This window comes from Gopherus flavomarginatus, chromosome 6 (assembly GCF_025201925.1).
Source record: "Gopherus flavomarginatus isolate rGopFla2 chromosome 6, rGopFla2.mat.asm, whole genome shotgun sequence".
In the NCBI taxonomy this organism is placed as follows: domain Eukaryota; kingdom Metazoa; phylum Chordata; order Testudines; family Testudinidae; genus Gopherus; species Gopherus flavomarginatus.
The window spans coordinates 74,941,086-74,960,008 of NC_066622.1; the positions used below are offsets into that span (position 1 = coordinate 74,941,086).

The window sequence follows — 18,923 nt, forward strand, 5'->3', positions numbered from 1 at the left end:
AGGTAAGGGCTTGACTGTGTGTACACAAATTTGCAGGGGGACAATAGGGTTGAGGTCTGTTATTTCTCACTTCTATATATTATTTATTCATTTATTTCAAAACATTTTTTGTTGTTAGCAAGCATGTTACCTCTGGAGACACAAATCCACAGTTTGAGAACTGCAAAACAAAGCATCTCTGATGGTAGGTATCTTCTAGACTGAGCACTGAGTCCCATTGGGTAGAGAGAAGGATTAACCTCAATAATCTGTACAGAAGCCCCTGGAGCCCAGTAAGATTGGGTCTCTAATCCATGAACTATTGGAGATCATTTACAAAACTTTTCTTAAACATACATGAATATATTGTCTCATACTATAGAATTAGAATTTATAATCCCTATTCCATGATGAGATATCTTTGAGCTATAATGTATCTTAATTAAAACTATCTTTAGATAGACTTTTTAAAAAAAATTGAGGAAAAAACCTGATTTAAATCAAAAACATACTTTTTTTAAATAATTGATTTTTATCCACCCTGCTCCACAATATATAGCCCCCCACCACCACCTTTAAAAACACACAAACAAAAAAAAAACAATAAAAAGAGGATGCAGCCCAGGAGCCAGCTGTATTCTCCCTGTCCTAGACCCATACCCCAACCATTGATGGTCTATGCAAGAAAATTACTTCTACTGTGGAAGGGACAGCATCCTGTGTAAAGAGCTATGGCACACAGGGAGCTCATTTATAGAAAATTTGCACTCCCAAGCATCTCTGCACTTCCCAGATGTGGAACAATTTCCCCAGCCTTTCCAACTGTACACAGTATATCAGCCTTTCCCCACTTAAAGTCCGCTCATGTATCTGGCTTTCTGGGTTGTGTATGAGCCATGAGGCTGTGAATACATTCTGCTGGTTAGAGCCCTAATAGCATAAATTATTCTTCTGAAAAGTTCATCGGACCTTTTAAGGTAAATGATCAGCTCACCTTTATGCACTGTAGGAGGCAAGAGGAAGATTGTCATCTTAGTGAAATAAAGGTATATGGGGAGATACTAATACTTTATGGCTAAATTTAACTATTTCAAAGAGTAAATTATTGCAGCTCCAGGGTAGCAGTAACTTACATAGTGACAACTTATACAAGTTTTATGTACCTGTTTACTTCAGTCTTCAGTACAGAAGTGTAGTTTCCATAGCAATGGCCTTATCGTCTGATTCCTATGCTAGTTTTGAAATGCATAACACCCATATGCCACCTGAATTGTGATTGTTTTCTACAGCAGATAGAACTTGAGAACTTGTCACACACCTTTCTAAATAAATAGCAACACATATTGATTTACAAAACATTTTAAGGTGAAAAGTAATTGGTCTGAGTAGATCTCAGGTCTTTATTATTGCTAGTACTGTAAAACCTATGCTACTGAACTAAAAGAAAAGCTTCCCTTATCAGCAGGGTATCTACTATTGTATATTTAACCCAATATCTTGTGCAGCATATCAGTACTTATCTGCAGTAATCCAAGAGAAAAATGTGTAGCATTCAGGAAGACATCTTCTCTGATTATAAAGGTGAACTGCCAAGCAGAAACATCTTTTGGCTCTCTTATTGCTCCTTTAGAATATGTAAAAATGGCCTCCCAATGTTTTTTTCCCATTTAGTTTGTTTTTCTACATGAGAATATATCTGTTCCTATCTTTTCCTATATTTACTGGAGGACTTTGGTAATCTTCCAGAAGACCTAGGTGGTGATTTCACACAGCTTGGGGCTGAAGTGTGAGGTACAACTGCCCTGGCCCCAAAGTGTGGGATTAGGATTCTTGAGTCTTAGATTTCCTAAATTAGAATTACCCCACAGGAGGGTGGCAAACTAGTGCAACGGGGCACTAGGCAACAGAAGAAAGTGAACAGAGATCTATTACCACAGATCTGCTCTTTCTCCTCCCATGTTCCAAATATGTTCCTAGAAATGTGTATAAATATTCATGAGTTCCTTAAAACTGTCTTCCCTTTCTGCTCATATAGACAGTTGTGTGCAGATTCATGTGTACAGGGTTACAGACTCAGACGGCAGTCTGCTGGCTCAGTTTCCTCAGCTTTAACACCTAGCTCAGGTGCAAGAGCACATGTCACCCAGCCTCACGTAGCCATTAGTGGGCGATCTCATTTTTGGTGGGTAAGGAAACTGGCAGGAGGAGCTAAAAACAATCCTACATTGAAAGGTTAGGGACTGTTTAGTTGTAGAGAGTGAGATTATGAAGCTTGACTGAGCACTTCAAGGAGAGGAAAGTGATCAGGAACAGTCAGCATGGATTCACCAAGGGCAAGTCATGCCTGACTAACCTAATTGCCTTCTGTGATGAAATAACTGGCTTTGTGGATGAGGGAAAAGCAGCGGACACGTTATTTCTTGATTTTAGCAAAGCTTTTGATACGGTCTCCCACAGTATTCGTGCCAGCAAGTTGAAGTATGGGCTGTATAAATGGACTATACGGTGGATAAAAAGCTGGCTAGATCATCGGGCTCAACGGGTAGTGATCAATGGCTCCATGTCTAGTTGGCAGCTGATATCAAGTGGAATGGCCCAAGAGTCGGTCCTGGGGCCAGTTTTGTTCATGGAGGATGGTGTGGCTTGCGCCCTCAGCAAGTTTGCAGATGACACTAAACTGAGAGGAGTTGTAGATACACTGGAGGGTAGGGATAGAATATAGAGGGACCTAGACAAATTAGAGGATTGGACCAAAAGAAATCTGATGAGGTTCAACAAGGACAAGTGCAGAGTCCTGCACTTAAGACGGAAGAATCCCATGCACTGCTACAGACTAGGGACCGAGTGGCTAGGCAGCAGTTCTGCGGAAAAGGACCTAGGGGTTACAGTGGACAAGAAGCTGGATATGTGTCAACAGTGTGCCCTTGTTGCCAAGAAGGCTAACGGCATTTTGGGCTGTATAAGTAGGAGCATTGCCTGCAGATTGAGGGACATGATCATTCCCCTCTATTCGGCATTGGTGAGGCCTCATCTGGAGTACTGTGTCCAGTTTTGGGCCCCACACTACAAGAAAGATGTGGAGAAATTGGAAAGAGTCCAGCGGATGGCAACAAAAATGATTAGGGGGTTGGAGCACATGATTTATGGGGAAAGGCTGAGGGAACTGGGATTATTGTCTTCAGAAGAGAAGAAAGAGGGGGGATTTGATAGCGGCTTTCAATTACCTGAAAGGGGGTTCCAAAGAGGATGGACCTAGGCTGTTGTCAGTGGTACTAGTTGACTGAACAAGGAGTAATGGTCTCATGTTGCAGTGTAGGAGGTCTAGGTTGGAGATTAGGAAACAATATTTCACTAGGAGGGTGGTGAAGCCCTGGAATGGGTTGCCTAGGGAGGTAGTGGAATCCCCTTCCTTAGAGGTTTTTAAGGCCTGGCTTGACAAAGCCCTGTCTGGGATGACTTAATTGGGGATTGGTCCTGCTTTGAGCAGGGGGTTGGACTAGATGACCTCCTGAGGCCCCTTCCAACCCTGATATTCTGTGATCCCGTAACTCTTCAATCAGAAACTGGGATTGCACAGCTCAGGTTTCAGCCTCATGCTGTGAGGTCACTGTCCAGACCCCTCTAATGATGACCAAAGTGCTCCAGTAAAATGATTGAAGTCAGGACAAGATACTTCTAATTTTTTTAAAAACACTCTTTATCATAACTCTGAGGCAGACTATATATTGTGTAAATAGAACTATTGCAACTTTTTTTCTCTGCTTTACAGTTCATCCTTAACAAGCAATTTAAACTAGTTTTGGAATTCTCTGCTGTATTCCTTTCTATGTGAAAGGCAAAAAGTTCACTCTGTCCAAAGGACAGTAGAAGGGTGTTGTGCTTAATTGTTTTCTGAGCTTGTATCCACACTCTGCACAGGTGTACAAACAGGAGAGGATGAAAGAAGCCTCATATCACTTACCACACGTGAACTAGCCACAATAAATCTGGAGAAGGTAGGCCCAAGTGAGGACAAGGCAATGACCACCCATGTTCTTCATCTCTCTAACCAGCAGTGTTGGATGGTTTGGAGTGGTGCGCACCTTGCAATCTTCTCTACGGATAGTCAGTGATAGGTCAGGTATATGGTTGATTTTTTTCGGTTTACTAGCTTAGTTTGTCAGATCCCATTGGGCCTTTATCCACTTCCTACTCATTACATCTATGCATTTCTCATTTTGCCACTTATTGCTTTTATAACCCATGATGAATACATTCCAACTGGTTTCAGAGGGATAGCCATGTTAGTCTGTATCAGCAAAAACATCAAGGAGTCCTTGTGGCACCTTACAGACTAACAAATTTATTTGGGCATAAGCTTTTGTGAGCTATAACCCATCTGATGAAGTGAGTTATAGCCCACGAAAGCTTATGCCCAAATAAATTGGTTAGTCTCTAAGGTGCCACAATTTGTTAGTCTCTAAGGTACGTTCCAACTGGTGACTTTAAAATGCGCAACCAGACACTGTCCTATAGGAAAGTTAGGTCATGGTATATTTTACCATTGTTGGCAAATGTGAACATAGGAAAGCATATACTAGCACTATTGAAAGTGAAGGTGCCATACACCCTGGCCCTTACTATATAAACAACAGACTTTGAAGGAATGAACCTGAAACGTTTTCTAAATGAAGGCTGTGCTACTGCTACTAAAATTGTGGTTTCATATTCTTGATCTGCTGCTACTTGAATATAGTATTCCTTCCTTACCCTCTGCTGGTGGTCCAGCCACATGGTCTGGGGTGGACTCCAAGGACATGTTCACACACATGCTCCTCCTCAGCCAGGAGAAGAGGACATAATTTTCTGTCACATGAAAAAGAACTGCTGGTACAGTACATCACCAAATGCTAAACTCATTTCATGAAGCGGGAGCGCTGCAGGGGAATCTGGCAAGGAGGATGTGTTTGTGTAACGGAATTGAGTATTGCAGTTGCCATCACTTAGTTCCCTGGCTGCTATGAGCAAGTGGTGGGAGAGAAACAATCCAACCTGAGATATATTCAGACACCAGGGACAACTCTATTTGTGTACAAACGCTTATTAAAATATTATGGAATATTGTTGGAGGCTACTATATAGTATTCAGTTCCTTGAGAGACCATATGTAGCAGGCTCATTGATGGGGATGGGAACACCGAGGTTCCCACCCTTTTGTCAGAGATGCATCTTCCTCTAGTGTCCTCAGTATATGCCAATATCTCTGGGAGAGTCACAACACAAGAATAATTACTGAATTACTTGGCTCTTGTACTTAAATATTACTTTCCAAGTCCAGCTGTCTGGGGTGTAAGTGTTAGGAGAACAGGATCCTTATGATGTAACTTCATGAAATGCACTAGTCTTCCATTAAAACGCAGAAAATATAAGTTAGGGCCTAGCACCTTAGTCAAATCTGGCACATAAAATTTTATGGTTATATTTAATGTTCCATATGTGCTTTGGACAGATGCCAGGTTTGAAAAGAACTGGTTCAATAATATTATTAAAAAACAGTATTTTCAGTACAGTATCTTCTGCGTAATGTTGAACTGTTGATCATGTGAGCCGGTCAAGTTATGGGTGAAGTGTTGGGGTAGGGAGTGGGTTGTGTGTTTCTTTTTTATAATATAAATCTGTGATCGGGGGCTTTCTAGAAACATTTCTAAAACATGGCATGGCAGACATCATTCAAGACCCTCTTAAAGCATAAATGAGAAGGGAAATAATCTCCTCCTCCTCACTAGAAGTGAAGAAGAAGATGAGATTGAAACTTTAACAGATGTCTAGGAAAATAAGAGAGGGCCATGTTCTTGACTTTAATGCTGATGCACCCACCTATGCAAGGTCTGCTTTTCTATTTTGTTTTGGTGTTCACAACTAGGCATTTATAATATATTTCTGTATTATATGAGCTCCAAAATTTTTCTCAGATGTTTTTAGAGAGTCTTAAATTAGGACAGTTTTAGAACAGAGCAATGCAAACACAAAGAATTTCTGTAAATCTATGCTGCTCCTATAAAGCAGGCAAAGAGATCCCAGCCTGGCTCGCTCTCCCTCCTCACCACCACAAATGAGGCCCTTTTCTCTTTGGGTTCCCAAAGCAGTGTGCTAGTGCTGCTGCTCCTTTGCCAGCGTGGGACTGTCTTTTAAGAATGTTCATAATTAGTTGCTTCATTTTGGCATGTTGCCAACATTTTGCTGACAATACAGATGAAAGACATGGGACAAAGAATAGGCAATTCTTTGGCAGAGGGCTTTCACCCTGCTAAATTTCAAAGACCTGCTGCAAAAAATGGAGGTAGTACAGTTTCTTAATAAAAGGACACGTGAATCTTTTATAGTGAAAAGTGTTAGGCATCATAAATATCAGGGTTGCTATCAGCACCCACTATAATACATAAAAAGCAAACATACTGATTAAGATATTTTTACTACAGGCAAGAAAAGGAGAAGAGAGAGAGATCATTTCCATTTTTAAATAGTTGGGATGTTCTCAGCTGCTATGGTGTTGGGGACATGTAAGTACATAGAGAGACTGAAGGAACCATTAAATCCAAAGCTAATCTAAAAATTTTAATTTCAGTTTGAAGAGGATTTATAGTCTTTCAGTTATCATATCACCTAGTGGGGGATAAATCTGGAACAGTGTAAGCATGTCATCTATATATATTCTGAAGTACTAATCTGTAAATCCCAGTAAATAAAGAAAAAAAAAAGAAAATGGTGATAGTATGACAGAGTTTAAAATAAATGGAAGATTTTAAATATAGCGGGGAAAAAACTGAAATGATGATTGGTTCAAACTTGTAGTGCTGGATCAAATCTGTTATCTGATATTATCATAGGTGACAGGCAAGCTGAAGATATATGTACCAAAATGTCAGAAAAAGTGTTGCTCTGTGAATGTGTTACACTGCTACAAAGAAAGTGATGCAATTGACAGTTTCAAACAAATAGTGTTCCTGCAGTTGTTTCCTTACTTCGTAGAGGTTTAGTGGTCAGCGTCTGTAATATTGCCAGTCCTGGTCACATCAGAAAATTAGATAGTTTAATTTGGACTTAACCCAAGTCTCCCTCTTCATAGCACATCTGTGCCGATAACTACATCATTCTTAATATTTTTATATGAATTGAGCCTAAATCTTTCATTTTCATCCTAGAGTTAAAAGTTAACCACATAGATTTACAATCTGTGGAATCACTTAGTGCAATATTCATATTCATTAAACTGTAGGAAAAATATATTTGAACGTTAACATTTTTATGACTAGGTAACACATGAGATGGTATTTTTAACAGAAAATGTAAACTAGTCAATTAAAAGTTTAAAACTATATTAACAAAGCAATTTATAGTTATAATTAGGTTATCACGATCTAAGCTTAATGTTGTTTTAACCTAGTGGTCTTTAACAGTAGTCCATAGAGAACCAGTGGTCTGCAGTGGTCAGCAGAATAAAATATTTTTTGTAAGAAGGATCTGATCTTTCTCCTAGGAAATGGTCTAGAGAATGAAAATCCACTGATTTAACCAGTAAGAATTTAGTGGAGGGGATATGAGCATGAAAATAAAAGTAAAGAATACATCCCATAGGAAAGGGATCTGGTGCCCTCATATAAAATTACCTGAAGTTCTCACTTTGTTTAGCTATAGGAAACACTCTGCATTTGGAAAACTAAAGAAAAGGATATCAAATGTTATCAAGGCACTGACATGCAGAGACACTTATGTCATATATATTTATTCATGTTGCCATATATCTTTAAAAAAATCCAGTACACCTCTGAGCAGAGTTCCTGAAAAGATCACACCAGATGCAGGAAAACACATTGCATAAAATCACCAATATGACGCACTTCAAGACTATGTGCCTGTAACTACTCATATCTTTGATAAATTGTACAAATTTTGTTTGCCATGTAAATTACATTATCAAGTATTAGGTGAAACATCACATGCTTATTCATACAGGAAAGTAATCTTAATATGGTTCAGTTTTATTAAAACCTACAAGAAGTTAATTAGTAGCTATACTTTTTTTCCTTCAGACAGTGATTCCGATTTTTTGCCTTTTACAGTTTACAATTTGGTTTTACTGGCAAGAGAGATGTGCCTTCAAATTAGAAAAGGCATGGTGAGAAGTATCTTCATTTCCTTTTCATTTTAGGAATGCTGAACCCCATTCTTTCCCTGAAAATATCCTATTTTTGTATTTGAGAGCAGAAAACTAGCTGGCAAAATAGACATCTTTTTACCTAAGCCAATTTTTCAACAGAATAATTAAATTCAGATCATGTGAGAAGGTGACTGGGTATCTGAAGAAATCAGTAATGAGCTACAGAGCCTTTTGTTTCTTGTTCAAATCTGTCTATGGTTGGTAGGAACTGAAGGTATATCTATACTGCAATTTGAAACCCACGGCTGGCCCATGTCAGATGACTCAGGCAGAGCCGAGTCCAGCTTTTCTGCTGCCCCAAGCTGCAAAACAAACAAAACAAAACAAGACGAGCGGTGGCACTTGGGCGGCAGCTCAATCGAGCTGCTTCTTCAGCGACGGGTCCTCCCTCTCTTCCTCTTCCACGGCAATATGGCAGCAGCTCAAAGAGGAAGAGAAGGAATGAGGGACCAGCTGCCAAATTTCCGCCAAAGACCCAGACGTCCTGCCCCAATACCGGACGGAGTGCCTCCCCTTGGAGTTGGCCGCCTCAAGCACCTGCTTGCTACGCTGGTGCCTGAAGTCAGCCCTGAACTCAGGCAACCAGGGCTTGGGCTGTAGGGTTGTTTAATTTCGATGTAGACTTCCTGGCTCAGGCTGCAGTCCGAACTTTGGGACCCTCCCACCTTGCAGGATCCTGGGTTATAGCTCAAGTCCAAACATCAACGCTGCAGTTAAACTGCTCTGCAGCCCAAGCATGGTGAGCCCCAGTTAGCTAGGGCCAACCGCAGGTTTTTAATTGCAGTATAGACATAATCTTACTGGCTAGGTGAAATAAATCTGTAGACCAAGTCCAGTTCCTATCAAAAACCATAAAGAATCCCCTATATTTTTTTCACCTTTAGTAATACTTGTTGGTGTTGTCATTTGGGTTTGAACTCAGGCTTAAGCCTATCCCCCTTTCTATCTACAAGCATATTGCCCTAACCCAGGGCTCAGACGCAGCATCCCAGGGATCCACGGGGTGAAGGGTCCAAGCCTCAGTCAAGCTGGAACCCAGGGTTCAAGCCCTATTGCTTTGCAACGTAGATGCAGCCCCGCTGGACTTGTGCTCTGGGAGTTGACCAAAAGTATCCCACAGGCCAACTGTCCTTGTCCTCTGAACAATCAAGTTTCATGGACAATCAAGTTCTCCCATGTTGCACCATGATCAAAGGGATAGAGTGGCCACATTTTGGGAGGGCGCTATGAAGTCTGGGATATGGGTGGTTAGACTCAGAGCCACATAATACAGTGCAGACTCTGGAGCCCCAGGTTGGGACCCATGGTTCATCAGTTCCTAACCTGGGGTTCCAAAATGAGTGTAGAGGCTCATGCCTTAAGTTAACAAACCTAGGGTCTGCTAAGTCGAGTTCTACTAATATGGTGCTTAAATTGCAGTGTAGACACATACCCTATGTGTCTAGCACAACTGTAGTAGCCGCAACTGTAAAGTGCAACAGAAGTCATGACATTTAAGTGGGGTTTTCAGAGAGAGCTACAAAAAATGTACAGACTTAAGTTAACAGGCACTGGCATAACAAATTCTCTATAATAACTGAATTCAAACTTTTAAAAGGTAAATCAGTACTATTAATATCAGTAAAAAGTTAGGACTGTTGCTGACAGAGGGCGGTCAATTTTATTTTTTTGGTAGGAGTTAGCCAAGCAGTTAAGTCTAGCACAGGAAGAGAGTTATGTGATCATTCACTCCCTGTTCTTTGTAGGGTTCCTGACTCGATAGCCATTAGTTATAATTCTAAATGGCCACACATGACATCATACAAACAATGTATATCAAGCATCTTGCTTTTACTGCTAAAAATCTATTAACCTTTTAGCTGTTCAGTGGGCAATATGTGATCTGCAAGTCCTGCTACATCACAGCAGTTTTAGAACTACCTAATCATTCTCCTCAGCTAAGATTGCTGTGATTTGAGGCCAGTGATTTCAGGCTAGTTTGAGTGCCTGCAATCACAGAAAGACTTGTTGAAAGTGATGTAGTCCTTTATTTCTGTTTGTCATCCCTCAGCCAGGAAATAATACAGGAGGTTTCAGATTACAGACTGAGAAAATCCGAGGGCCAGCATTATAGATTTCAAAAGATCCTGGACATCTTCATTTTTATACATTTATTAATTCCTTATCTCCCCTCACACCGTATCTACTTGATTTTAACATACCGGTGTTTGTTTCCATACCAGTATTTTTCCCTCTTTTGCCTTTATTTTTAATTAGAGGCAAATACATTCATATAGACCAAGGGACAATTTAGGGTGATATGGTGTAGCTAATTTGATACCAGAAGCATACAAGTTGAGATACAGTGAAGAGAGGCATAAATAGTGCTGTTCCTTAGATTGGGATGTAAAGTGGAAATATAAGTAATAGCTCTTTGTTCATCATAAAATTTCAAAATGGCTCAGAAGTGTATCACTATTGCAGCTGTTTCAGACCCTGTAATGGCAGAAAGTCTTTGACTCTGAGTGACTTTTATTATTATTATTATTATTATTTATTATTTTACCAGAAGATTCTGGCGGCAACTACAATTCTATTAATAACCTGAATAAGAAAACAGTTGATAATGATGTATAGGTAATAAAGATGCTTGAGCCTTGACCCAAGGCTGATATGGGAAACAAAGTTTTAATTATTTTCTAAATGGGCCCTCACAAATAACTCTCTCCAGTAGAACACCACGAAATAACGTGCATATTGCAGCTCTTATCCCACATAGTGTTTTCACATGTTCTATAAACTGTTTTTTTTCTTTCCCCCCATTTGTCAAAACCCGTGTACTTTATGAATTGGTCACTTTCTGTAGCAGCACTGGGACCATTTGAGACAACAATATAGGGCATAATGTGCATCGTTACTAGCCTCTATGAACTAAGATAACTTTGAGATCTGACACTGCTCACAGGAAAGGTAAAAGTTTTCAGTATTTCATCTAGTTAATGCCAGATGGGCTTTATTCTGTAATAAATAGTGGTGGATGTGCACTTTTCACAGATTACAGTGATGATTCTCAGGCTTTGTGCAGGGGCCGCCCAGTCTGTGACCAGTTTTTATTGATCCCTTGTCTGAAAATGTGAGCAGTTGTATGCTCCTGACTAGGCTGAGTAGAGAAATCTTTTAGATGAATCTCATGTTTGTCAAGGGGCAAAATATTGAAGCATTGCATTCCCAGGAAGCATCTCCAAGTATGGATCAAACTTTACCAACTGTATGATAATTTTACCAGATACATATTTGCTTCAGACAGGGCCTGCTCTAGGTTTTTTGTCGCTCCAAGCAAAAAAATTGTTAACTGTCTCCACCTCAGCTCTGGGCTCTCCCTCACATCAGTGCCCTCCCCCACCTGCACCCCCTGCAGCCATAGCCCTTGGCTATCTCCCCTCCCCACCGCCCTAGCGCTGGGCTCTCCCCGTCCCCCCTACCCACTTGTACCCCCTGCTGCCCCACCCTGGGCTCCCCCACACCAGTGCTGACTCCGCCCGGTCTGGCACTGGCCGGTTTAGGGTAAGCAGCGGGGCTTCCAGGCCACGCCTCAGCCCAGGGGCTCTCCAGCCAGGGCTCCTGTCTCCAGGACTGGCTGGGACCCAAGAGGGCTGAGCCGGGGGACCACCCCGGCAGGCGGCTGAGGAGCCAGGGCGGGGTAGCCCCAGAGGGAGCGGAGCCCCGGAGAGCAGGATGCGGGCCCTGCATGGCAGTGCCTCACCCTCTGTGGCCCTGCTGCTTCTGGCCGCTTTTCTCAGCCCCGGTTACAGCGCTTGGGGACGGCCGCCCTGTGGCACCTGCAGGCAGCTCTGTGTGCCCTGCAGGGCAGCCCCCAGCCTGAGTGTCCCATGCTTGGAGCCTGCCCCGCCCAGCCACAGGTGGGGGCGCTGCTTCCCCAACGCACAAACTGCAGCAGCTCCAGGCTGCCCCCTGTGCACGGCGCGTTGCTGCTGCCAGGGCCAGTTCTAGGCTTTTGCTGCCCAAAGCAAACAAAAATGTCCGGATACTGCCCCTGAAAATGTGCCGCCCCAAGCACATGCTTGGTTTGCTGGTGCCTAGAGCCGGCCATGGCTTCAGAAAATATCTTTGATGTTTCCCTTTCTTTCTTTCCCTTCTGCTCCCCATCTTTCTCTTTCTAAAGCAATTTTAAAAAATTCTGGAACAATAATTCTTTGCTGCTGAGTTCTGAGTACCCTTTATAAATGGACAGTTTTTATAAAGGTTTAGGAGGATATATTGTTTTGATACAATGAAATGTGGTACTGTCTGACCTAAAAGGAATGTCTCCCTAAATCAAATCGCAACCAAGTAAAAGTCTGTGTAGAATAGACCACTGTTTTGTGCTGTAAATAACTGTTGGTAATTGCATTAAACCAGATTGATGTGAAAATACATGTTCTTGTCACTATTCACAACAAGCTTACTGCTGCCATTAAAGAAAGTATATAGAGGCAGGTCCTTACGTCATGTAAACTGTAATAGCTCCACCGAAGTGAATAGAATTGACAGTTTACACCCAACTGAGGATCTGCCACATAAACTGTACATCTATCCTTTTTTAAATGTCAGGGTGCCATGTGGACAATTCATAGAATTCTTGTTTTAAAAAATCTATACAGATGCCAAGTCATGACAATGTTCATCTTAATTGCGCTAATATCATTAGTATACTTTAAATCCATTTTTATTTGAAATATCCACTACAATTCAGTATTATCTACCTTCCTTAATCAAACATAAATGACGTTAAACATATATCTACTTGCTTATACTTCTTGCTTGCTATTACTCAGTCATGGCATCACTCCTAACTACATGATGTAAGGTTAATCGTGGCTCTTGAAGCTTATTAATTCATCATATTAAGGTATGTGGTTTGCTGTTACTTCTCCTCATTTGAGAGCAGGCTAGGTAATAAAATGAAGACATCATACCTATTATATGTAGCACGTTATAACGAATGCAGTGAAGTGAGTTGTAAGGACAGGTCGTATTATGAAACCTTTTATGTGCTGTATAGAAAAGTGAAGGTTTGTACAAGAAAACATCTGCCAAGAAGTATGTCATGGAGTTGGTGATGTACGTAGGATGCCTTTGTTATATTCCAAAACTTAGCAACCAGAAAGTTGTTGTCCTTTCTATGCATTAAGACAGATGCCATTTCTAGGATCATATTTAATAGTGTGACCAGGTATGCAGTTGAAAGAGTGGAAAATGTGGCACAACTTACTGAGGCATTTAATAAAAAAATTCACTCCCTACTCAAAGACAAGTTTAACTCACGCAATGTTGAATCTGTTACAAGAGAGGCACATGTAAGGGACTCTTGGTGCTCTTGATACTAATATTCTTAGAGATCAGGTTTCTACATAAGTGTGAGGAACGTTACCACCTTCCATAAAGGGGGAAAAAAGTCTTCAACAAAAAGGTGCTTGATTTTCAGAAGTGCTGAGCACATAGATAGCCCACTGAAGTCAAAGGGAGCTCAGCACCTTTGAAGTCTGCAATAACACAGAGGGAGCAGCCATCCGGATTGCAAACCTGGAAGCAGAGAGTTTATTTGTTTGTAGCTTGCTTTAGTTCATGGAGTGAAGAAAGAGAAAGCAATGCTGTGTGCAATTAAGCATTAATCCATGTGGAAGGGGACTACTAGGAAAGATCAGAGAATGATGTAGGAGAGAAGGAGGTGGACTGTTTTTTCCCTAGTTTACAACATCCAGGAGGGACAAATCTTTCTACACTCATTCTTGAATAGAGCTACATGTCTGACACCTCTGTGATGCATTGTGACCAAAGCATATTCAAATGTTTTTTATTTCTTCTATTTATTTATTTTTTAAAAAACAATTTACATGGACGCTGGGCAAAATATATGAGTGTCTATGTCATGGATATACTTTTTAACCACTCATCTCAAAGGCAGTGTGTCATTTATACAGTAAAACTTAGATTATCTGAACCATGTCTATCCGAAAAAAACCCTCATAGAAAATCCAACCTCCAAAGTGCATCATTTATGTTAAAGACTCTCTCTTAACTGCATCCTTTTATTTATCTATATTACTTTCTTGTCCTCCATTCCATTTAGATAATTAGAGTTTCTTTAGTAAACCTTTATGCTACTAGCATTTCATTATGGCAAACAAGGTGAGAAGTAGAAAAACAAGAGAGAATTCAAAGAAGACAAAGTTATACAAAGATTAGAGGAGAATTAGTAGGAGAGACTGAGAAGACTAAATGATTGTAGTGTAGAAAAAAGAGAAGTCTCTGAGGAGGTAATCATAGTCTTTAATACCCTCAAGGAAATAATATAAATGAAAGAAAAAAGTAATTCACAACTCTCGGAAGCTGATAGTGCAAGGAGCAATAGCCTGAAGGTAAGGAAGGGAAAGTTTTGATTTTAGAAGTTTTTAAAAGAGAGAGCAATTTGGCAATGCAATAGATTGCTTGAGGAAATGGTAGACACATCATTCAAGAAGTGGTTACATGAGATATTAGTGGGAGTAAAATAGTGAATGAGTGGTTCTGCCAAATGCAGACTCAAACTGCATGATCTTAGTGGTTTTAATAATCCATTAAAGTTTTGTTGCTCATAATCCACTTGGATTTGGTAAAAGCATTTTAATACTGTAAAACTGTTCTGTGAGTAGGGGTAGGTTTAAAATTATTCATTTTCCAGAATCTATTGATATGTTGCTGGTTTGTCTTCCTAAAGGAAATGGAGGGTACCACTTATAAAACTGTCAGCAAATGGGGGCAGAAAATGCTGTGACCATGGCCTGGGCTTCCATGGTGGGTATGCAGACTTATAGGTGTGGCAATGAGAACTCCCTGATAAATAGTCAATATGCCCCTTTTCCCACCATGCTAAATTTATGAGAGAAACGTAGCAAAAAGTGACTGGGTTTTATGGTGTTCAGTGAGATATTCCTTCCTTTAAGAAGGATTTTGGGGAAAGGGTAGGTTGTGCATTTGCTATCTTGTATAATTATTGAAAACGCATTCATGTGTGAGGTTATTGTTGTTTTCCTGCTGTTTTATGATTTATTTATGGCATAGTGTTGGTTTTAGCAACAAAATGCAAATTTGATTTACTGTGATTTTGTTTTTGCGGGCTTTAAAGTCAAAATGCATAATGTAGATAATACCATTGCTGGCACCTTTTGGAAGGTCTTTCAGTTGATTTCAGCAATACATAGTTTTAAATGCTGTTGAAGAGAATTGTGTGTGTTTTATATTGGCCTAAATTAATTAAATTTAATCCAGCATGCATTTTGTTACTGTTTTGGGTATAATTTAGTCAAGCCACCATATAACCTTGGTACCAATAAAAGAAGAACTCAATATGCCAAGAAAATTTAATATGTAGTTTACCTAGTGTTTGTTATGGCAAAGAGAACATACAGTCGTTGATGGTTGAACCATCTAGCTCTGTAATGATAACATTCTTGCTGAATGGGGTTAAATACCCATAACAAAGTAGAGGTTAATGAATCCTGTGTTTGGAGGATATGTTTCTGTTTACTTATAAACAAATAGTTTTAGATTATTGGTTATAAGAGGCTTCAGAATTAGTTTCAGTCCAGATTATAGACAGCTTCACTTAATAAAAAGTAGGAAGCTAACAGCAATAAAATGCATGCAAACTTGTAAATTGTTTTGAGCTAGCAAAAGAGATGTTGTATAATAGCAGTGGTAGGGACTAAAGGAAGTTGTCTTTTTATTGTTATCTCTTTAGTTTATCTCCCCTTTCCTGTGTAAACTGTTCAGTGCTAATTTTAGTGATACAGTGTTACTAAAGTTAAACTACCCTGTACACACAGTTTTACAGTGTGAATTTCCATGTACCACTAAGGAATGTTGTTCCCAACTTGATGATGAATTATTGTTACACCATTTCTATTTCTAGTTTGGGCTATCCAGTAACAAATCTGCTGTGATAGGCAATACAAAGATGGTATAGATGAGAGTATGATGATTATAAATATATATCATAGTTTGAGCACACAATGGGGCTTTTATAAAAGTAAGTGTTGTGTTGTAAAAATATGAGTTAGTGAAAGTTTATCAAAAGTGGAAAAAAAACTATCCAGACTCCTAAGAAAATTCTGTTCTGTTGCTGTTTTGCTTTATGTTGTCGCATGTCATGCATGAATGAAAATGCTGCATTCTCCGGGGAGCAGTAAAGTCTCTGTGTAGGTTGTTTACTTCCTTAATCCCTCCTTCTTTGTGACTCCTGATGTCAGATATAAAATGGAAAGCTTGTAAATATAGTGATTATCATACTGATTATCACCTGCATTAGGGAACGCCCTGACTGGCTATCATAAACCTAGCAGACTCCACATGTTACAGCCACTCTAAGGTTAGATTTTAATCTAACTACTTTATTAGAGATGTGAAGCTCAGTATAAGGCACCCTGAGGCAGCACAGATGGGGACTGCTTGTTTCCTCTTTCACTCTTTCTGTGAATAGAAACTAAAGATTGTCCAGCTATACTAAAAGAACAACAAGAGACACTTGATATGGTTTTAATCAGGCTACAACTTTATTGTTGGATGTCTGGGACTACAGTTACAGTGCAGGTAACTCCATGGTCATTTCAATAGCTATCCGGGGGCTTCCACCAACCCCCGTCTTTTTCCATCCAGGTCTCCCAGCCAACCAATTGCTAGAATCTTACCTTCCTACCACCTCAAATGAGAGTTAAGGTGGGCTATCAGGAAAGGGGGTTGGCTCCCTGCCGTGCCAGGCATAAGAGCCCTGAACCTCCCTCCTATTCTGCTCCTTGAACAAACATCTCCTTTTAAAGTCCTTTATCAAGCCATTTCTTTGGTCACTGTAGCCCTTCCCCATGGCGTACCTGCAGGGGACATTCACCTCAAACTTACAGAATGAGCTGCAACATCATAGCCTAGCTCCCTTCCCTACTCCCTGTAACAAAGCCCCCCAGGAAGGCAAAAAAAAACCCACTTTACCTAGGCCAGTCTGGTGGTGAGGGAAAAATTCCTTCCCAGCCCCTCTTAGAAAGGAGCAACTAGTGTGATGTTCACAGCAAGTCCTGACCAAACCTAATATTTTCCCACCTCAAGGGGAGGAAGTGTGAGTGCTGCTCCGCCTGGTCTGGGGAAAGGGGGCTTCTGCCACTGGGCTTGCCCCTTTTGAACTCCCCAGCCCTTCCAGTCCCTGAGGGTGAGTCAATATCACCACATTGACCCACTCCCCCTTTTGTAGCAGCTTCTGAGCCCCTCTCCCACATTCCACTCCTAAAGCACTATTCCCCTTCCCCCGGAAAGCCAGACAATGCCTCTTCCTTCTCTCCCCCTCCCCCCAAGGTGAAATGGGATCATCTTCCGCACTTTTGTTTAGTTAATTTTACTTTGAACTGTCCCTGGTATTTGAGACCTGCCTAATATTTCTCACTCTTCTGCAAACCCAATCTGCAAATCTTCAATATTGTGTTTTGAGCTTTACTATTTTCTGTACTATGAGGGCTTTAAGGTTAAAGTTATTTTTAAATGAGTGTGAAACTTTATAGGGAGTTGCAGGTGTTGAGCATATCTCAGGATCAAGTCCACAGTTCTTGAGACAAACAACTTGTTTTGATGGTTTTGTTGCTTGGAGGCTAGGTGGTCAGAGAAGAAACAAACACTGCTGTTGCTCTGTGGTGCTTTCAAAAATCTTTAGATCTAAGGTCCATTATAGGAAAATCTGTGGTTATATAACCTAGCTACTGTCACATATGTAGCTGTAGGGATAGCAGAATAGCATAAAAGATGAAGCTGTAAGAGAGAAAATCAGAAGACAAGATACGTTTAAAGTGTTTAAGTGCTTACACATTTTTGTGCCTGGGCCAGAGCTTTCAAACTGCATGTTATATGAGAATGCCCAGTTCTAGAAAATTAAGATGAATTTCCTTAAAGTCTCTCTCCCATACAAGGAAATAAAAATACTGTTAACTGGAATAATTTGCATTTCATAGATGTAAGAGTGTACTGGTATCCACTTTTCTGTCCAAACAATAGTTTAACACAGATGTTAATGTCTTGTTGCTCTGAGGCCTTTTTTAAGGCCCCTCGGGATAGATCAGTATAACTTCCTATTTCAATCTGATAACTAAAAACCAAGGTTAAAAATGTAATCTGGCTACAATACATGATTTTTAGTTCGTTTTCATATTCTCTGTGCAGCTCATCACTCCTCTATTTTTCTCATTTTTGCTTTTCCTGTGTCCCAGTCCCATCTAAGCCTTTCCTGATTGTATTGCAGTTCATTGTATGTGTATCACTTTATAGTGGAGGCTTGCAGACTCCTTTTTTCATATGAGCATAGGTTTTGTTAATGACATGCTGGTTTAGGAAACACTGCATGATATCTTTGAACCCTACACTCTTCCTTGACAGCCTGGCTAGCAAATGTCATTGACTATGTGATATACAAGAAGGAATTCTATTGTAAGTAAATTGTCAAAGTGGCTAACCTTGCCTGCACCCAATTGTCAGGACCATGATTCAGTTTTTCTGTCAACATCAGCTAAGACTAACCTGGGCAGCCTTATATTTCTGCAGTGAGCAGCCCGAGGAGTTGTGCTTTTCAGCTTATCACATTTTGTTAACCTGACCTTACTGTTGTAATCAACTGCATCCACTTCAAGTTCTTAAATTGTCAAAAAAAAATGGCAGATTATATAGGTTCACAAAGGTGTATTTTTCCCTCCCCAGTGTA

At 40.4% G+C, this 18,923-nt stretch overlaps 1 protein-coding gene across 4 annotated transcripts in view; it reads left to right on the forward strand.

The window, feature by feature from the left end:
* Positions 1-18,923, forward strand: part of ADK (adenosine kinase) — a 560,116-nt gene that overhangs the window by 453,960 nt on the left and 87,233 nt on the right. The gene's annotated exons all lie outside the window — the stretch shown is intronic.